General features: G+C 46.8%; 1 long non-coding RNA gene across 1 annotated transcript in view; it reads left to right on the plus strand.

Moving 5' to 3' along the window:
* Positions 1-1,294: 1,294 nt before the first annotated feature.
* LOC132244604 (uncharacterized) overlaps positions 1,295-24,166 on the plus strand; it is a 115,096-nt gene continuing 92,224 nt past the window's right edge. The window contains exon 1 of the long non-coding RNA XR_009456207.1: positions 1,295-1,437. This is a non-coding gene — a long non-coding RNA (uncharacterized LOC132244604). The remainder of the gene's footprint in view (positions 1,438-24,166) is intronic.

Consider the following 24,166-nt stretch of genomic DNA (forward strand, 5'->3'; position numbering starts at 1 on the left):
GCACTGAGTTGTTGGGTCCTCTGCCTCCTCAGGCTTGGCCCCTTTCTGATAGTTTGAGCTACTACCCTAGATCCACCCACTAGGACCCGGCTTCAAAGTCCTCTCTTCCCACAGTCAGCTCTGGGCCCCTAGCCCCGTACAGCTGCACCCACTAGTGCACTGGGCTCTTTGGCCCTTTATGACTGCACCCTGCAGCATGAATGAGGTCTCCTCCTCCCCTACAGCCTCAACCACAAACCACCGGATTACTAATCAAACACAAACAGTAAGCCCCTGGGTTATAGCCAAAATAAAGTTAAGGAAGGCAGTCTGCCAGCTCACATTTTCCATGGCTCTGTGCCTCTTCTTGTGGGGCTGTTGCAGCTTCTCCGGGAGTCATCAGGAGTCCACCCCCTCTGCAGCCAAGCTCCACATCCAGCTCAGCTCAGAGTTTTTATAGGTCTGGTGTGCCCCCTTCTGGTCATCTGACCACCCAGCAGGGCTCAGTTTTTAACCCCTACCCTGCCAGCAGGCTGTGCCCACAAAGTACTGATCTTAAAGGGGCCGGCCTGCTTTCTGGTAACAGGGCTAGGGCTCTCTGTTACAGGGCCCCATTCAGGGCCCCAATGAACTGGGGGAATCCCAGGGCACACAACCTCACCATCACCTCCAGGGGGTCATGCATGCAACGCACTGTGTGCCCCAGCATGTTCTGGAGGGCACTGCACACCTCTAGGACAACCTCCTTGGTGGTTGCCTTGCCTATGCCAAAGAAGTGGTCCATGTAGTAGAGGCTGGCAGGTGTGGCCAGTTTCAGCAGAGCAATGGTCAGCCAGGCATCTTTGAGGAGGGGCTGCTGCATGGCGGTATCCTGCCACTCTAGGTGTAGGCAGAGCTGCTCCAGGAAGTCCAAGAAGGTGGCCTAGGTTATGCAGAATGCCTCCAACCACTGCTCATTGTCCCAGGTGTGCTTGTGCTTGACAATGTGCAGCCACCAGTCCTGGGTGCCTCAGCAGGCCAAGAGGTGGCAAGACTGGCAGCCCACGAGGGTGAGGTTGGCATCCTTGCTGGGGTCTGGCCAGCAGGATGAGGTCCCTGGGACAATGCATTGGGGCTGGGCAGGCAGTCACTGTATGTGGGGAACCTGGCATGGCCCTGTAACAGAGAACCCTAGCCCTGTTACTAGGAAGCAGAGCAGCACCTTTAAGATTCAAGTCTTCAGAGCGAAGCCTGCCAGCAGAGCAGGGGTTAAAGGCTAAGCCTTGCAGGCTGGTCAGCTGACTGAGGCTCTCAGGTGACTGTGAGATGGCCCAGACCAGAACAATATAAGCCCTAGGCTGATCCAGAGGAGCCTAGGCTGGGACAAAGGGTGGACTCTTGAAGGCTGCAAGCAAAGCTGCAGCAGCTCTACAAGTGAGAGAAACTGGCAGTGGGGACTCAGAGATATGGAGTGCATGGGTAAGAAGGCTAATGGCCTCCATTAGCTTTTCTTTGTTATAGCCCAGGGACTTACTATTTATGTTGTAGTTTAATCTGGTGGTTTGTGGATGAGGCTATAGGGGAGATGGAGACCTCATTAGTGCTCACAGGGGCCAGAGAGCCCAGTGCCATGGGGATGCAGCTGCAGGGACCGGAGATCCTGGCACCACAGGGGCACAGCTACATGGGGCCAGGGGCCCAGAGCAGAATGAGAGAAGGTAGTGCCTCAAAGCCAGCCCCAACACCGTGGGTCTGAGCTAGACGGCCTACCTATATAAATAGGGGCAGAAGCTGCATTGGCTGAGACCCCAACAGAGTGAACAAAAGATGTATATAACATCTGCAAGGCATGGGGCATGATAAAGGGATGGTCTGGAGTCATGTAAATAGCTCTTAAGGCAGTAGCTCATCACCTCAGAGTGTTTGTGAACATAGACCAGACCTGGGAAGCCCTGGGGAAACCTCCTCTTTGAGAACACAAAGAAGCATGAAGACATGGCAGGAGAGTGAAGGGGAGCTTCATAGTAGCTAGGGTCAGGAGGGTCCTGAACAGATCATCTAGCCTGACCCCCTGCCTCAGGCAGGAACAAATGTTGGGTTCACAAGACCCCAGACAGGTGATCATCTAACCTCTTTTTGAATTTAGCCAAGGTAGGAGCAAGGACCACTTCCCTAGGAAGTTGGTTCCAGATTCTGGCCACCCTAACTGTAAAATATTGCTATCTGATCTGTAACCTAAACCTATTCTCCATCAGCTTATTACCATTGTTCCTCGTCACCCCAGGTGGTGCTGGGGAGAATAGGGCTGTTCCTATTTGCTGATGATCTCTCCTGATGAGATTGTAGGCAGCCACCAGCTCCTCCCTCAGCCTCCTCTTGCCAAGGATGAACAGGTTCAGGTCCCTCAGTCTCTCCTCATAGGGCCTGTCCTGCTGCCCTCTCACCAAGTGGGTGGCCCTCTGAACTCTCTCCAGGCTGGCCACATCCTTTTTAAAGTGTGGCGCCCAGCACTGGACGCAGTACTCCAATTGCGGCCTTACCAATGTTGCATAGAGGGGGAGTATCACCTCTCTGGATTGGCTTGAGATGCATCTTAGGATGCGTGAAAAGGTATGGCTGGTCCTGCTGGCTGCGGTCTGGCATTGGCGGCTCATGTTCATCTTGGAGTCAATAATGACTCCAAGATCCCTTTCCGCCTCTGTGCTTTCAAGAGGGGAACTCCCCAACCTGTATGTATGCTGTGGATTTCTTCTCCCAAGGTGCAGCACCCTGCATTTATCTATGTTGAACCCCATCCTATTCTCATCCTCCCACTTTTGTAGTCTGTCTCAATCTAGTTGCAGCGTCTCTCCCTTCAGGTGTGCCCACCTCGCCCCACATCTTAGTGTCATCAGCAAACTTGGACGATGTGCTTTCAACCCCCTCGTCCAAGTCACTGATGAAGATGTTAAACAGTGCGGGCCTGAGGACTGAGCCCTGGGGGACCCCACTGCTCACATCTCGCCAGGTTGAGTACAACCCGTCCACCACTACTCTCTGGGTGTGCCCCATCAGCCAGTTTTTTTACCCATCCAACTGTGCAGGCATCAATGCCACAGTCACTTAATTTATTAATGAGAATGGGGTGAGAGACAGTGTCAAAGGCCTTCTTAATGTCTAGAAAGACTATGTCCACAGCAACACCATCATGCAAGGATTTAGTTACCTGGTCATAAAAGGCAATCAGGTTGGTCAGGCAGGACCTGCCTTTAATGAACCCATGCTGGTTGTCCCTGAGCATGATCTCCCCGGCTGGTACCCCACAGATGTGCTCCCTGATGATTTTCTCCAAGATCTTCCCAGGGACCAAGGTGAAGCTTACGGGCCTATAGTTACTTGGGTCCTCCTTCCTCCCTTTCTTAAAAATGGGGACCACATTAGCTAGTTTCCAATCCCCCAGCACCTGGCCAGATGACCAAGAATGTTCATACAGCCAGGCCAAGGTCTCCACGATGACCCCTGCCAGCTCTGTTAACACCCTTGGGTGGAGGGCATCTGGACCTGCAGATTTAAAAATATCCAGCCCTTCCAGAAGATCCCTAACTACATCTGTACTGACCCAAGTCCTAACAGAGTCTGTTCCCAGAACAAAATTCCAATATAATTGGATTTCAGGGGCCCATTGCAAGGCCCTAGGAAGTGGGATCAGTTTGCTGCTAGGAGCTGCAAATCTGTTCCCACATCCCTGCATGTGTAGATGCCTGCCCAGTAGTGTTTACTCGTGAATAGTTTACTCAAAAGTATTCTGGTCCCACATCAAATGCATGTGTAGACACACTCAGTATGCTGCTTTGTTCCTTCACTTCATACTAGTAATTTATTTTTGTGATAGAAACATTTCACACACTACTGAGACATGTTAGAAAACATAGGCAACATGTAGGGGAGGCATGGGGGGACACATACCCCTCCCCCAACAGGGCTGCTGCCAATGGTGCCTGTGGAAGCTCGCCAGCTCTGGCCCTGCCGCTGGCAGCGCCTGCAGGAGCCTGCCAGCTCCAGCCCTTCTGCCAACACCATTGGAGGCGCCTGCAGGTGCCCCCCCAGACTCAGGAGGCACCAGTCACCCATGTTAGAAAACATGGATAAAGAAGGGAAAGTGACAATCCAAATAAGTGTTCTCCAAACACTTCTCCTATGACATAAATGTTCAAACAAATGAATTAAATAAGATAAAACCAGGGCTGAAAAATATTCTTTCCACTGAGGGTTCAAAAATCAGTGACAAACTCAGATGGAGATCTAAGTTGGCTATAGTTGGGCTTTACTCAACACATCAGTCTAAATGGCTTGACCTATGTTAATACTTTATAATAGGATATTGTAGAGTAATCTCTGCAAGGGCACTATGATCATGATTTTTGGTACCTGTTGTTACCACTAGTTCATATAACTTAAAAGAGAACCATCTCTAGGCCCATACAATGTATGTAACATTCCTGGTTTCTAATACTGAATGTATCAAGGCAAACACTGTGCTGGTCTGCATTAAAGCAAGAGAGTTTGCATTTCAATAATTACATTACATTATTTAAACATTTACCCACTTCAAAATAACAGCAACCAGAACATTAGCATGTGCTGTGGTCAGCACCACCCAGATCCTTTGGACATGAGCACTTCATCCAAAATCAAAGATGAGTCTTCATTTATGCACTACATTCTGCACAGCAACGAATGCTGCTTCACACATTCTTTGTTTCATACAGCAATGAGATAAAGTAGTCTGGGTCCATGTAATTTCTGGTTGTGTATGCAACACTCCTATCACAGCCTTTTTTTTTTCTTTAGACATTTTTACAGGGCAGGAAACATCAAAACATGGGTATAGACATGAGCAGTTATTTGTATTCCTCTCCTTGTTCTTCAGCCTACTTCCTTTCCCGTTTCTGGAGCAGCAATCTTGACTCACGTACTTATGTTTGATCTGAAAGATTATTCTGGAATTATCCAAGAATGCCACCTAAGGCTTTTCATAGATCTCTTTTTTTCTGGAATAGGCACTTTTCTGTAGATTGAAACATGCAGGCAAAAATGGGGCTATTAGTCCAAAGCAGATGGAACTAGATCCAGGCCCTCAGCTCCACTTATGAACACACATTTCAGTCTACATTCATGTGGCCCCAGGTCTTAGCTGAACTTTCGTGTTCCTGTGATGGCTTTCCTACCATGAAAAATTTTCTAGAGCAGCTAAATGGGTATCAAGGTGGGAAAGAAGACCCATCTCATTAATGGTAATGGAAGGGCTGGGAATATCAGTGGATTCTTTCCAACAATCAAGTGCATCTGTTCTTACTTCCTTCTCTTTCCTCATACAAAATTCAGGAACTGCTATGCAGGAGCATGGTACAAATGAGAAATAACTCTGCAACTGAAACCCTCAAACGCTCAGAAATGTAGCAGTTAGTACCCTGAGCCCGCTTTACCTCAACTCCTTTGCCTATGGGCTTCACAATCAAGCTTTCCTTGACTAATTACATCAGTCATCATCATCATTCTTATTAATGAGAAAAATTAGACAAATATCACTCCTTCCCTCAGCAACAATACCAAGACTTTTGTAAAACTATCATTCCACAAGACCTCCATGCAAACAGCTAAAGCCTCTAAGAAACACAGAACCCAAGCCTCCACTCAGTACTGAGTTGGAGTATGACCATTATGTAAGCTAAAAACCCTGTGACCTAGAATGGAAAGCAATAGAGTTGGTAATCTCAGGCAAGCTTTAGGACACAGACATAGCATGAGCCTACCTTATTGTTCATGCTAAGTGAGGTGGTCTTGCCAAAACCTCCAGAGGCAAGGAGAAGGCTGTGCTAGGCATATGGATGCAGGATTGCTGTATTGAAGGGCATGGTGGAGAAGCACTCGGTTCTAATGCATTATTTTGGTTCAGTCTCTTTCTGTTGCCACATAATCTGCCGTGTTTCTATTCCTCTGGTTTCTTGCTAGTTGTCTGCAGCTTTTACATCTGGGAAAGAGGTGTACAAGGCATTAGTATGGTGTTCAGGCAACTACCGAATGCAAGGTGGTCCATATGAATTGCTAATAGCACCAACAGCCATGAGAGTGTGTTGGGGGGAAGGGATCACTTGGCCCAATCCTCACTCTCCAGATGAGCCAATGTAAAATTCATATGAAAGGGAAAAGCAGCTGATGACACACCATCTTTCAAAAATAATGTTGTGATCTTTAAATGTGAGATGCCTCTCTGTCCCCAGACCCTCCTCCCATTTTATACCTTCCATGCTCCATTATCCTGCATCAGAAATGCCATAAGTTCCCATGTGCTTTCCCCAGCCCTGAGCCAAAGCAGCCTCCTGTTTGAAGGAGGAGGAGGATGGTGAAGTCTGTATGAAGCTACAGAAAAGCCCCAGCATCAAGTCATTGTGTGATCAGATGCAGTGACAGCAACACCAGCAGCAGCAGGGGAAAGCCATCTGGTTGGGGGGAGACAGCAGCTTATTTCAACTGTGTTAAGAGAAAGTATGCTCAAGTGTTGCTGTTCTTTAGGGCTTCCTAAAAAGAAAGGCAAGAAAAATTTCTGTGTGGGATGAAAGTGGCTTGTCTCTATTATTTACCCAGCAATTATAAGTAAATCAGTGATGCCTGAAGGGGATGGTTGCCATAGTTACAATAGGATTGGAAGGACCATCATTTGGTCCTGGCTTCAGCCAATCAGGTTGAGGATCCAAAGCTGCAATATAAAGTAAAGATTCCCATCTTCCAGCCACACAGTTACCAAGAAAGAGAAATAGGTTTAAGAATGTTGGAAAGTGCTCCGGACAACAAACAAGACGGCTTCTCCCGTCATGGCGGACTGTGACAACCCAGCGGGAAGAAAACGCAGCAGGGCAGGCAGGTGAGAAAATACAACTCTCCCTATATCTCCATTTATTGTTCTGCCTCACTGCAGCCCCCTCCATCGCCCCACCCCACCCATGGCCACTATCGACCCCTTCACCCCTACCCCCGAAACCAACAATAAAACCCCCTTTGGATGAGGGACAAAGAGATCTGTATGGAAAAATGCTCAACTATTCTCCCAAAATTGTTATCGTAGGCCTTTCAAATCAAATTTCTCAAAGCAGCTTCATCAAAGGCCCCCAGCTGGGCTCTTGCAGAGCGACTCAACCCATATTTCAGCCGCCCACATGGCCCCCTCCCCCACCAGGTCTTGGATGATGCGACAATTCATCACAAAGTCAGTGCTGCTTAAAAAGTGTATTTGCAAAAAGAAAGAAAGAGCGCGGTTTCTAAATTGATCATAGTCTCCAAATCTCAGTACTTGAGACTTCTGAGGACGGATATTTCCAAAGGCTGCTATTAATGACTTGTAAATGGAGTCCTTTATAGGATCAAAGTCAAAGGGCCAGGACATAGTTGTGTGTGTTTGTTGTTGTGATAGCTAGAGGAGGCGGCTGCGTGTAGACAGCAAAGCCGCAGGATAGTGGGGGGAGCTTTTCTCCCCTGCTGCTGCTGCCCTCCATGTTTCTTAGTGTCGCTGCTGCTGCTGTGTGACCCATCTTGCAATGGATACTGCAAATGTGATGCCAGTCAGGGACAGAGGCAGCTAATATAATGCAATCGGAGTTGAATGGCTGGAACGGAGACAGACAAACTACGACTGCTTGCAGCTGAAGGGAACTGGGAAAGAAGAGTTCAGAAACTAAGTAGTTTGGGATCCAAAATTTGTCATTAATAAATAAGTATTTCAGTTGGAACCTCTCAGGACACCTTGAATAGCACAGCAGCCCATTCCTCTAGTCAGAGGCTGATGGATGCTTTCTTAGTGGTTGAGCCTACTTTGCTGGGTTTCCTTTTTCTCCTCTAAGTTGTTGAATCTCAGGGCCCTTTGGCCTGAGAGGAGAAAGGATGCAGGCAAAGAGAGGATAGACAGAAGTTCAGTTACTTTTCTTTACTGCTTCTTCTCTTGAAATATACATTCTATTTTTGTTGTTAGCTGGAATTTGAGCTCTAGGCTTTATTACCCCAATGTAAGCACCACCAGCAAAACAAGCTCCCCATCATATTCTCATACTAATAGAAAGCAAACTCACAGATGGTAAAATAACAGAGTCTTGTAGGTTTCAAAGGGACTTTCTATGTCAATTGTTACATTATTAGGTAAACTCTAAGAAGAAAATCTTTTAATCCACTGTGGCTAATCCAGTCCACTTTTGTTGGCCATGGCATATTCAGCACCAACAAAAGGCTCTGGCTGACGGACACCGGCATACATAATGTATTTATAACTCTGCCACTCTGGGCTTGTTAGGCAGCAGAAAAAGACACATCCCAGGCCAGCAGCAGGGGCCAGAGTAGAGGATTTGCAAGACTTTTATCATTATTTTCATTTCAAAGAATCCGACTGATACTTGCACTGAACTGCTTACCAGGAACAACACAAAGAGGAAAGAATAGCTCCCAATGCTGGTCTGCTCCCTGCTTTAGTGCCTCTTATAGGTTCACCCCAGTCCCTACTCTGAAGGCTACTAAAGGTTTGGCTAATGTGTTTGGGTCCATGGTCTAGAAGTACTGATAGAACCTGGTTAACTTCTTTGCAATGCTAGTAGCATGCTGGGACAGTAACAGGAGGCATGTCATCCCAAGGAATGGATTTACCATGAGAGAAACTGAAGCAGTAAAGGATGAGTGTTAGGGAAAGCTCTCAAGTGGAGGAGTCCAAGGCATGGAGAATCCATGAAGGCAGGACATTTGGACAGACCATACACAACAGCTTCTGCTGCATAGCCTTGGCGCAAGTCCTTTCCATTCTCCATGTGCAAAGATCCCATCTACATTTCCACAGCATGCCCAGTCCTTCACTACTAGCTCTAGAAGAGGAGTCCGGGGATTTCACCTGCACAGCATGTCCATTCAGAGACAAAGTGCAGCAGCAGATAAAGATCTGTGTGACTTCATCCGAGGAGACAGTCTTTCACTCCAGCTGCCTCAGAGCCCCATTTAATTGATGCTGAGCAAACTCCAACTAAAGCAGCAACCCAGGGCAAGGACCTTCTTAGGATAAGGTGTGCAATCCTTGCACACTAGTCCGGGGGGGGGGGGCAGGGGGCTATGAAGGCAACTGACCTGAGCCCAGGTCACCACTCCTGAGATGTATTCTCTCATCACTGCAGCCACAGCAGATGTCACTTCTATCAGTCAGAGCTTATGATTTTTTTTCAGTATAATCTTCCTGGGCTTTCTGTCAGTGTGCTATGGAGTGAAGTATTGTTGGGTAAAAGGATACAAATGAGGCAGGGCTATGCAATAGCACATGCCAACTTAAAGGAATAGCCAAAGTGAAGAACTAAAAGTAAAATGGAAAAGTGAAGTGCACCTAAATTCAGATGGTGTCCCTGATTAGACAAGAAGGAGATGCTGGTGAGGAAGCCTCAGTGCAGAGTACAATGCTCTTCACAAGAAGCATTGCACTCAGGAAATAATGTGACAGGCCCTCTCACTCCCACCCTTGCCCATAAAAAAATGTTGTTCAGATGGTAGAGATGGTTTTAAGGATATCAGGGGGGCCATTAACATTTGGGGGGCATTTTACTCTGGTGAAAACACTGAAATTGCAATGCCAGAGCAGGGATAGAATCCTTGGCATGGCATGTGGAGCAAAGCCTGCCTAGGTAGGCTTAACAGTAAAAACACTAAATACCACACTGCACATCCCTTTGTTGTGTGAACCCTACACTTTTAGGGTTATGCTGGATTATACTGATTTCATTCTGAAGAGGTAGAAAAATGGTAATGGAGCTTTAAATTTGAGAGAGACTGATAGAAGACATTACATAGGCTATTCAGGGGTCCTTCCAAAGTAAAAGCCAAGGGCAAGTGAAGCCAATAGAAAAGAGCATATACTGTGATGTGAAAAGTGTCCTGGGCTAAGAGGGAATATGAAAACCAAATAGTCAGAGACATCTGAATAACAGAGGAGAAATTCTTTATGAGAAATTCAATTCTGGATATGCAGCGGATAACAAGACCATTTATGGATGACAAGCACACTGGAGTGAAGCCAAACAACTCTTGTACCCCAGAAATGTTGACAAGATGCTTGCCCTAATACTGCATTTTCTCCAGGTAACAATATATGAAGCACATTGAGAACCTGCGTTATCAGAGTAAGAAGCAAGGCATAAATTGACAAACTAAAGAGCAGCAAGTCACTAGAACTGTCTGGCGGGCATTCAGTAATGGTGATGGAAGATGTATATGAAGTGGGTGATCCGCTAGCAAAAATATGCAAATATATTATCTATCATTCAAGAAGCAGGTATGTTATCTATCACGCAGGTCAGATAGTGCCCCAGGGCTGGAGAGTCACGAAGGTTACACACATGCATTTAAACATATTAGGAGTTTTCCTAGTTTGTAATTCCCAGGTTACCTTACTCCTAGTAATTTGAAGCAATATTTAAAGATAATTATCAATTGTCTAGACTTACATAACTGTAATAAAGATAAATCAGCACATCTTTTCTTCAGGAAAATTGTTTCCACCCCCTCTGTTAGAATTCTTTGTGCAAAAAGGGAAATGGGCAAGGTGAAGCATTAAATATAATTTATTTGGACCTTCCTTGATATAAGGTCACAGGAGGCTGAGGACACTAAGTTATAATGGAACATCATGAATTAGAATCTAATGACAACAGAGAGTAGTAATGAATAGGCCAGGAGATTAATATAGTGATGCCATGAATCTGCATATTCAAAATGATGTTATACAGTATGTTTGTTAATATTCCAGGAAAGGTAAGATGACCAGATGTACAGATAATGCAAAATTATTTAGTGCAGTCATGATCAGAAATAACTGTGGGAAACTTCAGGACAAACTAACATAAATTAAATGAATGAACAGCACAGTGGTAGGGGAAATTCACATGCAACAATTCAGAGCATGTGCACACTTTAGGTTTTAAATTAAATGGGACAATAGAGACAAAAGAACTACTCCCTAAGATAGACACATTAATAAGTGCATTTACCCAACACTTAAAATGCGCAAGCAAAATGTTTGGTTGTTTTAAGAAAGGCAGAAAGAATAATTCTGAAATATGATAAAGTCATTGTATGCACCAACTTCAAAAACATACACCTGAGAACTGGTATGTAATGGACATTGTTAAGAAGCTACATATTTTATTTAATCAACCTACACTGCCAAGAATGCTTGAAAGATCTCCCCTTGGATTGTCCAAGACTTGTTCTACTCTGGTAATAGCAATGAAGTACTATCATAAATTGAGGTGCCAGCAGATGACATACTAGAGAAAACCATCAATTTAACAGATAAAGAAGTCTCTAAGCTCTAGTGTTCCATTCAAAGGTTTGAAGGAATTTATCTAAGAAGTGGCTGAGTGCCTAACAAACATATGCAGTCTCTCATTCAAACCAGTGACTGTTTCAAAGGACTGGAGTATAGCAAATATCATACACGTTTAAAATATATATGAGTGAATTGGGGAATTATAACCCAGTGAGATTTGCCAGATACAGATGTAATTTGATTGAAACCATAATTAAAACAAAATAATCAATCACCTGGAAGGTTAGGATTCAATTTGTACCTGTGCAGCTATGCTCACTCTAGGCTTCCCTTCTGAACATGCTGGAAAGCCTGCACAGTGGCCCCACAAACTGTGGTATAGGGTCACCCAGGCATATATGTAAACCTCTAAATCCCTAAACTTCAGTCTAAGTAAAATCATTAGTTCAATAGAACAGAAACTATCCCATTACTATTTACCCATTGTATTTAGTGAATATTAAATGCAACATGCAAAAAATCTACTAGAGGCAAGGGGTCAAAACCCTCCCTTCCAGGACAGTCATCATCTCATTGAGCCAATTTTCCTTGCTCACCATCTTCCTTTTAGCCCCACATATCTTCCCTTCCTGGCTGCCCAATGGACCAGCTTCAAGAGGAGCATGTTAGATAGTGCCTTGTCCTTGGCTTGATGGTTAGAGCACTTTGCTAGAAAGTGAACAAAGGCAGTTCAAACCTCCTCTGGGTGAGGGCTGACATAGAACCTGCATTCCCTCCCCTTTAAGGCAAGCCCTCATGCTGTGAGCTAAAATAAAAGAGGATCTTTTTCTTTCATTATACTTCTGGGAGAACTGTTTTACCAGAGATGAAACTAGTCACCAAATTGTGTGCAAGTGCCAAAAATTGTTACATGACTACATAAATGCCACTTAGGCATGTAAAGGTGAAAAAAGATTTGGTCCTTACAGTTTCTTAGATGTATCAATTAAGTACTGGATAAAGGACAATCAGTGGACATAACAGATTTAGAGTTCCAAAACCCCTTTGACATGGTCCTTCTGTAGTAGATTACAGAAGTTAACAAGCTATGAAGTTAGAGGCAATGTACTGTCTTGGATCAAAGCTGACCAGGAGACAAGAAATAATGAATGGGATTAAACTGTCAATTTTCATTAAGGAGAAAAATTAACAACAGAGGGTTCTAGTTTTGTATGAGGGTCCATGTTGTTTAATATATTTATTAATAACCTAGACAGTGGTAGGGATAAGCAATGTGTGAGCAAATTTGCAGATGGCTCAAAGTTTGAGATTAGTTAGGATCAGACAGGACTGTGAGGAACCTTAGAGAGGTTAAAGTCAGTCAGGTTAACTGGCAACATGAAGTTCACTGGTGGTAAGTGCAAATCAAAACATATAGGAAGGGAAAATGTAAACTGTTCCTATGCCTTTTAGGGCCCTAAATCATAGAAACATAGGGTTGCAAGGGACCTCAAGTGTCATCTAGGATGTTATACAGGATGTTTTATGTAGTATGAGGTAAGGAGAGACATATGCAGACAGAGTATGAGTTGTAATTGAAATTAAAATTAAGTGTATTAACTCAGAAATGGAATAGGATATCACTATAGACAGTTCAGTGGAGACCCTGGCTCCATGTGCAACTGAAGTAAAAAAGCAAGCATTATATTTTATCACACAAGTAAGGATGGGGAACAGTAAGTAAATATACTCTGGCCTTATTTAGGTCAGTGGTTCAATGGCTTCTGGAAACTGTGCAGGACTGTTCTTCTTTCCCCTCCTCAGTCTCATAAAAGAATAGTACAGAACTGTTGGGGGTTCAGACAACTATGATAAGAAACATGAGGGCCAGAAAACTTCTCTTAGGAAAAAAGGATTGGGATTGTTACCTTAGAGAGACAAAGAAGAGGGGACATGAAAAAAATGTATTAAGAATGTCTGGTCTGGAGAAACTAGGGGACTTCCGTTCTTTCTGCCTCCTATCACAAAAACAAAGGACAGTTGTTAAAATTAAAAGGAGGAAAAAATCAAAACCAATAATCAATTTTTCCCACAATGTGTGATTAAACTATTGAATTCACTGCCCCGAGAAAGCATTGAGGCCAAGAACCTAGCAATATGCAAACAAGATTATCCATTCATGCCAATAACCAATGCATTCAGAACAAATTCAAAACATGTTGAAATAATGGAGAAGAAGGTCCTGAGAAGGACAACAGTAATGATCAAGACCTGGAAATATTTTCACATGAGAAGGAAAAAGAAAATCTGACAACATTTAGAAAAGAAATAAAGACAGACAAGCAAAATAGAAAACAGAAGTGAAGAGGAGAATGGATCATTGGGATTATTCGGTCTGATATCCTGTATACCATGCCAAAGAATTGTACCATGTGTCCCACATCCAGTCTTCCTCTGGGCTAGACTTTTGATAAGAGGTCAATCAAACCTCCTGTTTACCTTCATAAAAATCAGGACACTCAGTAAAAGCAACTCATTAAAAGTTATTTTTTTAAAATAAGTCCATAGTAAGTACTTACTTTTTAGAATCTGCAGCCACAAAGTTTTGGGTTGCCTAGCAGAAAAAAATGGAGTTCAAAGAAGTACAAGATATTGCTTTTATTGCATACCACATGTCCCCAGATGAGACCCACATTTTGTTTTGAAAAGGCAGAATGAAGAAAAAAAACCATCTTTCCAGAATCACGGCTGAATCCTGAATGCAGGGGATCCTGACTGACTGCATAGTTGAATCTTGACCATTGCTGCTCAGGCAAAAATTAGTTTGAACCATCTTACAATCACTACCAGAGTTTATGGCTGCTCATCCAAAAGCTGCTGCCAATTCACCAGCATCTGTGAAAGGGTTAACACTAACCGTGACACTTCAGACTGCACACCATCCCACTCTTCATTAGGACTGTGAGAGGCTTTGGACAGAGCTTTGGATCCAGAGCAGCTTTGGACGCGTCGGGGTCTGAAGCAGCACATCCAGGTCGAAGCATTGGCCTCGTTAGGCTTTCCGAAGTGGTTCGAAGCTTCCAAAGCTTTGGAGCCGCCTCTGAGATCCGGCCGTAGGGTAAAATGGGGAAACAATAAAATATCTATAAATTTGTTGTTTTTTGTCCAACTTGGATTAAATTTTCAGAGATGGTAGACACTGCAGAGAGGATGAAGCCTCCCAAGTTTCAAGAAGATCAGTGCAGGGGTTTGGGGGTAACAGCACCCCAAATTCTTGAAAGCAAAACTCATGTCATAGCTAGGCGTTACAACATAGGGGGTGAAAACTGCAGGGGTGGTAGCTGTTACTGAGGCCACAAAGCCTGCCAAGTTGCAAGAAGATCAATGCAGGGCTTTGGGGGGACTGCCCCTCAAGCTGCGGACAGTCAGCAAAACTGGTGCCATGGGTGCTTGTGGGACTGACTGTGTCTGCCTTGGCCTTGGGAGACACTACAGCAGGCCTGGCTGCTAAGCAGCTGTGTTCCCAGTTACCAATCAATCAATCATGATTCACTCAGAGACCAGGGACTCAGGGACCAGCTCAATACACAGGACCTAGCTACTACATAACGACTTAACGAGCATCAATTAGTATCTACAAAACCAGGCTAAGAAGAGGAAAGAATCAATACAGACAATCAACTGCCCCAAGACATTCACAGTCTTGGCACGAGTTTTGCCTGTCGGCGGCTATGGGTGCAGGGCCCCAGAACCCCGCTGCATCAATCTCCTCAGCAGCTGGCAGGTGTCGTGGCCTCTGCAGGGGCCACCATCCCTGCAGCTGTCACCCCGTTGCACCTTAACACACGCAGTATCACCCATGGCATGAGTTTTGCTTGTCCACAGCTTGAGGTGCAGTTCCCCCCAAACCCCTGCATCGATCTTCTTGAAAGTTGGCAGATTTCATGCTCTCGGCAGAGGCTACCATCCCTGCAAATTTCTTCCAAGTTGGACAAAAAGAAACAAAGTTATAGATTTTCATTGATTCTCCCATTATACCCGGCTGGATCTCGGAGGCGGCTCTGAAGCTTCGGCCGGATTGAGGCAGAAACCCAGTCCAGTGCTCCAGATGGGATCACACCCATCCCAAGTGGCCAGATTCAAAGCCAGATGGGATCGCTGCCAACTCGCACAGGCCTACTCTTCATCCCTGCAGCCATGATGGTTGTATCCACACATGCAGGCATGTGCACTTGCAGCAGCTCAAATAGGAATGGCACAAATTTGTGCTGGGGATTTTTGCCTCAGCACACGTCTGGACATGCACTTTGGTGTGGGACAAGTTGTGCTACTTGGGGCAAAATGACCCTGCCCAGCTCCTCCCAGATCTGCAGCCAAAGGGGCTAGCACCTGTGCTGGGCCCAGCAGAATAAAAAGCTGCCCAGGGCTACTTGCTCTCAGGAGCTTTTGGGGTCCACCGGCTCCTTGGATGCCTTTGAGGACTGGTGGGCATGTCCAAGGGGGCTCTGCTCAGTGTCCCCCTCAGGAGCACTCATTTTCATGTTTTGACCCTTTCACCCTCATGTCACTCCTGTCCTGTTTTTTGCCTCTGTTGTCCCAAGAATTGTGTTGTATCTTTCACCCAGTAGCCCCACACAGTAGGGGCTATTAGTTAGCTGGGTGGGTCTTAGGGCCTATGATGCTTGATTGATACAAATAGACAAGTGCTTCTGGGATCCACTGGCTCCTTGGATGCCTTTGAGGACCAGCGGGCAAGGCCCAGGGGGTTCTGCTTGGTGTTCCCCTTAGGAGCACTCATTTTCACATTTTGACCCCTTGGCCCACACGACACTGATTGAATGAGACAAATAGACAGGAGCTTCTGGGGCTCGGCCAATTGGTATCTCAGGACATTAGCCCCTCGTGCCAGCTGGACTGCTGAAGTCCTAACCTAGAATTCCCTGCATCCTCTACACACTGCAGCAGTCTGGCAGTGGGGGCTGCTGCCTGGATATGTCCCTCTGCCACCTGCGACAGCATGTGGCCCTAAGGCTGTGTGTCTGCCAGACCTGGATGGGGACTGCATGGCCACAGCAAAGGCATCTGCACCTCTGGGACAGCTAGCTGCCAGTGGGCCATGGCTGCACTGCTGCCATGTGTGCCCCTGCCCTGCCATCTGGACAGCTATTGCCCAGAAGATGTTCTCAGCATGGTGGCCTGCTTTGAACTGCCAAGGCCTGTTCTTCTGGCCCCAAATGGCCAGGAGGTCAGTCACCTCATTTGCCTTCTAGCTGGGTCCTGGGTGCCAACCCTGAGCAGGCTCCTCTGACTGTGTCCTGCCACTTGCCTCACTAGTAGGAATCCTGGTGTTCCCTATTAAAAACTGCAAATTCTCTGATAAAAAAAAAATCCCAAATTCACTCTTTAAAATACCCCAAAATCCATGTTCTTGCACAATTAAAACAAAAGACCACTATATAAAGAGAGACAGAGAGATCGGTCAGCTGGGCAATGTTTTATTGATATACTTACAATTTTAAAGCAATTTGGAAGCCTACCAATGTCTCTATCATCATAATAAAATACAGGTTTCCCTCGCTTTATGCTGTAATGTGTTCCTGGAAAATGGCACATAACTCAAATTTCCATAAAGGGAATTTACACTTTACAATGTAACAAATAGGGATATGTTCCAAGACCTTGATTGTACTGACCCCAGACCCATTTCTACCACTTTAACAAGATAATTTGGGTACTCACCAACAACAGAGAGGGGTAGGAGATAAGCTAGTGGGACGCTTAGAAGTCACAATGTGGGATGGCAACTATAGAAACACATGTCACAGACAATGAGCAAGGAGCACAGATCTACACAGGAGGCTATATTTTGGTGCACATCACTCCCACAATACACTGCACAAAGCAGCTGACTGAGGGCTTCCACCACACCAATCGCATAAGAGTGAATTTATCTCATGTATAACGAATTTTTGATATTAAAAGGGTCATCACAAAAGAGCAAATTCTCATATACAAAACCCGCATAAAGCAAGGGAAACCTTTAAATTCTAAATATCTATATGCTTTTATTTTTGCTTTTGGCTTCATAGATTTCATAGATTTCATAGACATTAGGGCTGGAAGGGACCTCAGAAGATCATCGAGTCCAGCCCCCCGCCCAAAGGGCAGGAAATCAGCTGGGGTCATAGGATCCCGGCAAGATAAGCATCCAGTTTGCTCTTGAAGGTGTTCAATGTAGGTGCTTGAACCACCTCTGATGGCAGGCTGTTCCAGACCTTGGGGGCTCAGACAGTAAAGAAATTCTTCCGTATGTCCAGCCTGAAACGTAGTAGTTTATGACTGTTCGACCTAGTCGTCATCTCTAGGGGCACTCTGGTGAACAAAAGTTCCCCCAGATACTGGTGGTCACCCCTGATAAACTTATAGGTGGCCATCAGATCACCCCTGAGCCTGCGCTTTTCCGGGCTAAAGAGCCCCAGGGCTCTCAGCCTGTCATCGTAGGGTCTGCTTCCCTGACCTCTGATCATGTACGTGGCTCTTCTCTGGACTCTCTCTCTTCCTTATTATTGAAAAATTAGAGCTGACCCCTTCACTAACCAGGATGTGGGGACAGCTGCTCCTGCATCCACAGCTTCTGCCAGTAGGTCTCCTCTCCCACTGTTCTGTATGGACAAATTTTCTACCCCCCGAATTCTACTCTCTGGCATCTGGGCATGGTGTGTGATGGGGGGGATGCGAGGTTTGCAGGAGGGGGGTGGGAAGAGCTGTGGGGGGATGTGGGTGGGTGTGGGGGTGTTGTGGAGTTTGTAGGAGGGTGATGGGTGGGGTTGGTGGGTGTGTGGCTGGGTGTTGGTGTGGTGTGGGGTTTGGAGGAGGGGTGGGTGGGGGTGGTATAGGATTTGCAGGAGGGGAGTGTGGGGTGTGTTGGTGGGTGTGGTGTGTAGTTTGCAGGGGGAGGGTGGGGGGATGTGGGGTGTTGTGGAGGGATGTTGGGTTTGTGAGTGGGCCGCCACATGCCCACCCCCCCATCCCTTGCAGCGCCAGCAGGATGTGTAGGGAGAACGGACCTGGCGGGACTTGGCCTGACCTGGCACAGCTTGCGCATCTTTGCGTAGAGCCAGGAGGCACAGCTCTGAGATACACATCTCCTGTGCAAAGGCACACACTAGCTATCCGGACTGGGTCATGTCATGCGGGGCTGGCTGGGCGCGTTCTCCATGGAAGTCAGACAGTGATGCACCATGGCCTGTTGTAGGCACAGTGCCATGGCCATGCATCACTGCCTGAGCTTCATGGAGAACATGCCCAGCTGGCCTGATGCAACCCAGCACAGCCCACGCAGCTAGCACACACCTTTGCACAGGAGCTGCATGTCCCAGAGCTGCACCTCCCAGTCCTGTGCAAAGGCAAGCTAGCGGGCCATGCCAGGTTGAGTGCCTCTGGACACATTCTCCCTGCACAGACCACGGGGCACAACCTGGCTGGCTGCTGGCACCAGGTGTGTGCAGTCTGGGGGAACGTGCACTTTGTGGGTGGGTTGTGGAGGGGCTTGAGCAGGGGCCACCACATGCCTGCCCCTCCACCTGGTCCTCATGGTGCTGGTGGCAGCAGACAGTTGGGCCATGGCCCAGCTGCAGGCAGAGCCCCGTGGTGGCATGGCACTGCCTAATGCAGGCTCTGTGCTGAACAGATCTGGCCTGGCCCACAAGTGGACAGCTTTCCGAATGCTGTCCAAAGCTGTGCACTAGCAGGTCGGGCTGGGCCGAGTCCATTCAGCAAGTACAGAGCCCACGTCAGGCAGTGCCACACCTTAGCAGGCTGCAGGGGGTGGGGGGCAGGCATGTGGGAGCCCCCACTCAAGACCTTCCACAAACCCACCCACAGAGCACACATCCCCACACACCCTACACCACTCCCCCCTCCCCATGTCCCTAACTTACCTGGGAAAGCGCACGGGTCCTGCTCACACCACAGCCTTGCCCCACTCTTTTGTTTGCCCCATCATGCTAAGGGTGCATTCCCTGTATGCTGGGGCAGCAGAAGCAGTATAGAGACACTCTGGCCAGAAACCAGAGTGTCTCTCTGGAGGGCCAGCTTCCCAGTTACCTCAGGGCACAGTCTGGGACCTTGTCCTGCCCTGCTTTTTTCCCCTTTGAGGTTTTTTTTTTGTGGTTTTATTTTGGTTTTTTTTGGATACCTGGATTTCCAGGTATCATTTGTTCACAGGGAACATTTTTTCATGTGCCTCTTGCAGCATCTCAAACTGGTTTGGAACACTGCAAGAGGCATGTGCATGCTGGTCTGGACGCTCCCTATGACAGCAGAACTGTAGCAGCTATTAAAGTGTCCTGGCACAGAAAGCTTCCCTGCTTAACAAACTCAACCCAATTTTGGAGGGCTGATTTTTAACAAAAGGTGCATGTGGTACATCAATAAATAACTTATGTATATAGATATCTCCAGAGCTACAATAGATGTAACCTAATCAAAAGCCAAACCATCCACTAGCAGATAGAGGGTATGTCTACATGGGAGTTTTAATGTGCAGTAGCCTGTTGTACTGTGCATTAAACCATTATACAAACAACTCTGAGATTACACTAGTGTGTAGTAAAATAGCCTACTGTGCATTAAGCATCACTTAAAAATGGTGCACACTTATTACTGGGCATTAAAGCAACCTAATGTGCATTTTCTTTAGTACCTCACATTAAAGGGCATTTTACATGTGCTCCAGGGGTGGGGGGATGGGGTACTTTACAGAGGCTCCAGAGAGGCACTCTAATTAAAGCGCCACAGCATCTCATGTATTATCATCCCTGTGCTCAATTCAACAAGATTTAGTTAAAGTCCCCCCCCCACAATGACCATTTTGAAGCATGGGGACACTAATACATGAGACAGGGAGGCTGGCTTACAGGGAGCATGTTAATTACCATGCACCAGCAGACTCAATTAATGAAGTCTGCTCCAATGCACTGTAATTACAGCACATTGGATCAGACCTACAGCACATCTATAGGTATCCAAAGGTACTAAATTTAATGCAAATTAGAAGAAGTGCCTTAATGAACATATAGATATGCTCAGGGGTAGGAATAAATTGCCCTTGTGGATGTTAGGGAGTAGTTGCTTTGCATCTGCATTTGAAAAGCTGGCACTGGCCACTCTGAAGGCCTTGTTACACATTAATTTTAGGTAGCTTCTGAAGCTCTTAACCCCTGTATTGTCCACACATTAACACCTAAAGCTAGTTTTAAGCACACTTTAGGTGGCTTGAAGTTATGCCACTCAAGGGCAGGTTTCTCTCTCTCAGTGTTACACAGCTCATATTCCATTAATGTATGGCCATTCCCTACAGGTGAGCTGCCCAAGTTGCAGTCTTCAGCATTCCAGGGTGCACGTCTCCTCCCCTACTCCCTTGTTCTGTGTGGACAAACTTTCTATCCCCCAAACTGTACTGCCCAGATGGCAGTTCTGGCATCAAGCCAATTTCCCCTCCCACCCCCAGGAGTGTGACCTTCCCATTCCCAGGGATTCAGCTCTGTGCAAACAACCTGGAGAGGATATGCCACCTAGCCAGGTTGCAGGGTGTGGATGGGTCCAACAGTGGGGTCTAGAGGGGCTTGGGGGCAGGGGGAGATAGTGGGCCAGATTGGGTTCCGATGACCTTGGGCTTCCTTCCCAGGGTCAGGGCAGTAGCTCCCCCAAAAGTGCCTTTCCTTACCACTCCCACCTCCAAGCGAACCTGGAAAGCAGGACCAGCAGCCTCCACACCCAGTTCCAATTTATTAAAACACGAGACCTTCTTTAATTTACTTTCTCTTTATTTATTTTTACTTCTTTTATTTTATTCTTCAGTAGCTGATTTCCTTCATTTCAACACCCTTCCTCCACCCCCATTTCCTTTCCACCACCTATTTCATTATCTACCCCCATCCCATTAACTCTTTGCCTCACAGCTTCATGTTCCTGCCCTCTGCAACCCCTCTCTCACATGCCCCCCACCTAAAGCAGGGATAGAAGACTGTCCTAGTTCATCAGCAGGGATCCTGGTTTTCTCCATGTAAAAACCCTAAAATTCTCTGATTTAAAAAAATCCCAAATTCTCTGATAAAAAGACTCTAAATCTGCATTTTTCCATGATTAAAATGAAACACCACTATATATACAGATATCAGTTGAACACAAAGTTTTATTGATATATTTACAATTTTAAAGCAGTTCGGAAGCTTACTGGTGTCTCAAACACTATAATAAAATAAAATCTAAATACCTACATATTTTGGCATTTGATTTTGGTTTATCATGGAAAAAAATCAGAGCTCCTCCTGCTCCCTTTGCTCCCAAGGACTCGGGTCCAGCTGCAGCTGTCCCTCCCACCCCTGTGCTGCTTTGTGGCACTGAGCAAGCCTGATATGCCAGTGCCCTGCCCCTCCCAGTGCCCCTCCCTCTCAACCCACAGCCCCCTCAACCCTGCTTCCTGAAGTGTCCTTCACTCCTGACCTCCAGCCACCTGCATCCCTCCATCTCTGTTGGAGGGGGGACCCAGCTGCCAGGGCTATGGGACATGGCAGCTGCTGTGGACAGTGGAATCTGACCCCCAACCCCCATGGGGGGCACATCCAGAGCAAAGCTGAGCAAATCCCATGTGGAGGCTGTCTGCTGCAGGGCTCAGGTTTCCCTGCCCTTCTGCCCTCCCCCTGGGGGCCTCTACGGCCCAGCAGGTGGGACCCAGCACAGGAGGGTGGAGTGGGGCAGGAAGGCTTGGTGCCACTGCTACTATGCCAGCCATGTTGCCCACCTGGCAACCACAGGGGTGGGGGGCCTCATCCCCAGAGTGCATACAGCAGCAGGGAGCCAACCCCCCCCCCCCCCCGCCCTCTAGACAACCCACCTGTAGTTCTGTCTTGCTTCCGCAGCTGAGCTCAGCAACTGCGCATTCCCACACCAGCCCCGGGCCCCAGGGAATGCCCCAGCTGGGCAGAGCCCACAGGCCCAGCCTCCAACCCTGCCCCACTCCCTCCCTCACCATGGCCACTTCAATCTGTGTCTCCCCCCACCACCCCCCACACACACACCACCTATGCCCCCCCCCCACTCTACCATGTGTTCCTATGCCCCCATCCCCCCATAGCCTTACCTGCAGGCAGCTGGGGAAGCTGCTCCCCAATGCTGCCTGGTGGCATGACTGGCCACATGTGTGCATGTGCATACACACATGCGTGTGGCACCACCTGCGTCCTCCCCCGTGCCCCAAGCAGCCCTTGACGTCTGCTAGCCTGAAAGCACTTTTCTCCTTTAAAGGAGAAACATCTTATTTGCCACAGCAAACAGAAAATCCAGATCCCAGCTGATCAGCTCTGCAGTGGCAACTCATAGATGTAGCTCCTAGTCAGGCCCTGTTAACCAGCCCTCTAGTTGTAAGTCACAGCTCTGCAGTGGGAGATAGTCAGAGAAGATTTTTAGCCTTAAAGTGTGACTGCTCCAAACTCAAGCTGGCACTAACACTCGTCAACTTTTGAGCATCTAAAAGTGCAATGTGTAACAAGGCCCTGAGAGACAAGAGAAAGAGCTAGAGAGCCTGACCCAACCTGGCAAGCCTATTATTACCTGCCAGGATTTTTCTGTATATGTAGCACTGCAAAATTGGTCAAATGCAATTAGAGATGGTTTCTTTCCAACTAGTCCCAGCACTACCGAGAGAGCAAAGTCTAGTGATTAGTGCAGAGAACGAGACTTCTGAGTAGCTCAACTTTCCATTTGGAAAATCTAAGTGCTGGGTGAGCCATGAGGAAAACACATTGTTAAACAGCATGCAGGTGGCTAAAAAGGGTAGCCCGGCTTCCGGGCAGTAGAGAGAGAAGGGAAGGTACAGAAGGACCAGAAGAGGTATTGTGAGATTGCTGCTAGCCGACTTCAAACAAGTGCACCTTACAGTGCATGAGCCCACACAGATTGCACTGCCAGAAGTGGACGGGACATGGACAGGATGCTAGTTTAGGCTTTGAACTTCAGGTAGGCCTTCAGTGGTGGCACTCAGGCAGCAGTTTAGAGACTTAGAGTAAGGGGGAGCAGCAGGTCTGGGTTTTTTTCAGTTAACTCAAGCAAGCCTATGGCTATACCCTTTGTGATTTAGGAGTACAAAGTCCCTCTCAGAGTTATTTAGACTTGTACTCTCAAGTCATTTGGGCACTTTTGAAAATCCCATCCTCTGTGTTTAATTTTAAAAATTAAAAAATAGGTTATGGCTCAGTGCATCTATATGTGCATGAGTGGATATACGCATGCACATGTGAAAAATGTGGAGGCTGGGAGATTGAGGGATTAGAGGATTACAAAATAATCTCAAGAAACTAGGGCATATTTTCAAAAAGACTGTTGTTAAATGCTTTTTCAGATTCAGTAAATACTTTTCTAAATATATAATCGCATGAAAAATATGGCAGTTTATGCAAAATTAGGGAGCCAAATTGTTTTATTAAAGTATGAAATGGTGTATTGAGTCCTACTTCAAAGTAACAGTTTTAGACAAATTTTAGCTGTGGAGTTGCCACATTGGTGATGCGTAGAGGGTGCGTGTGGGTGCACGTGCACCCCCTGAGCTTGGCAGTGTACTCCCTGCAAAAAATACCTTCGACGCTGCTGGCAGGCAATCACCGCTCACTACTCCCCTCCCCTTACCGCCAACACCACCATGGCCATCTGCAGGTGGTTGCTGTGCCCTCCCAGCCTCCAGGGGCACGTGGCATTCATGAGTTGCTACAAACTCCTTGCAAGCTCCTCAACAGGGAGTTGAGTTCCTTTCAAGACCGAGCACAAGAAGCAAATTGCTAGTGAGATTGAATGATTTAAGATCTGTTTTATAGCCAACCTACACAAGAAAAAGTGAAGAGATGTTTTAGGTAG

Source organism: Alligator mississippiensis, chromosome 13 (genome assembly GCF_030867095.1).
Source record: "Alligator mississippiensis isolate rAllMis1 chromosome 13, rAllMis1, whole genome shotgun sequence".
In the NCBI taxonomy this organism is placed as follows: domain Eukaryota; kingdom Metazoa; phylum Chordata; order Crocodylia; family Alligatoridae; genus Alligator; species Alligator mississippiensis.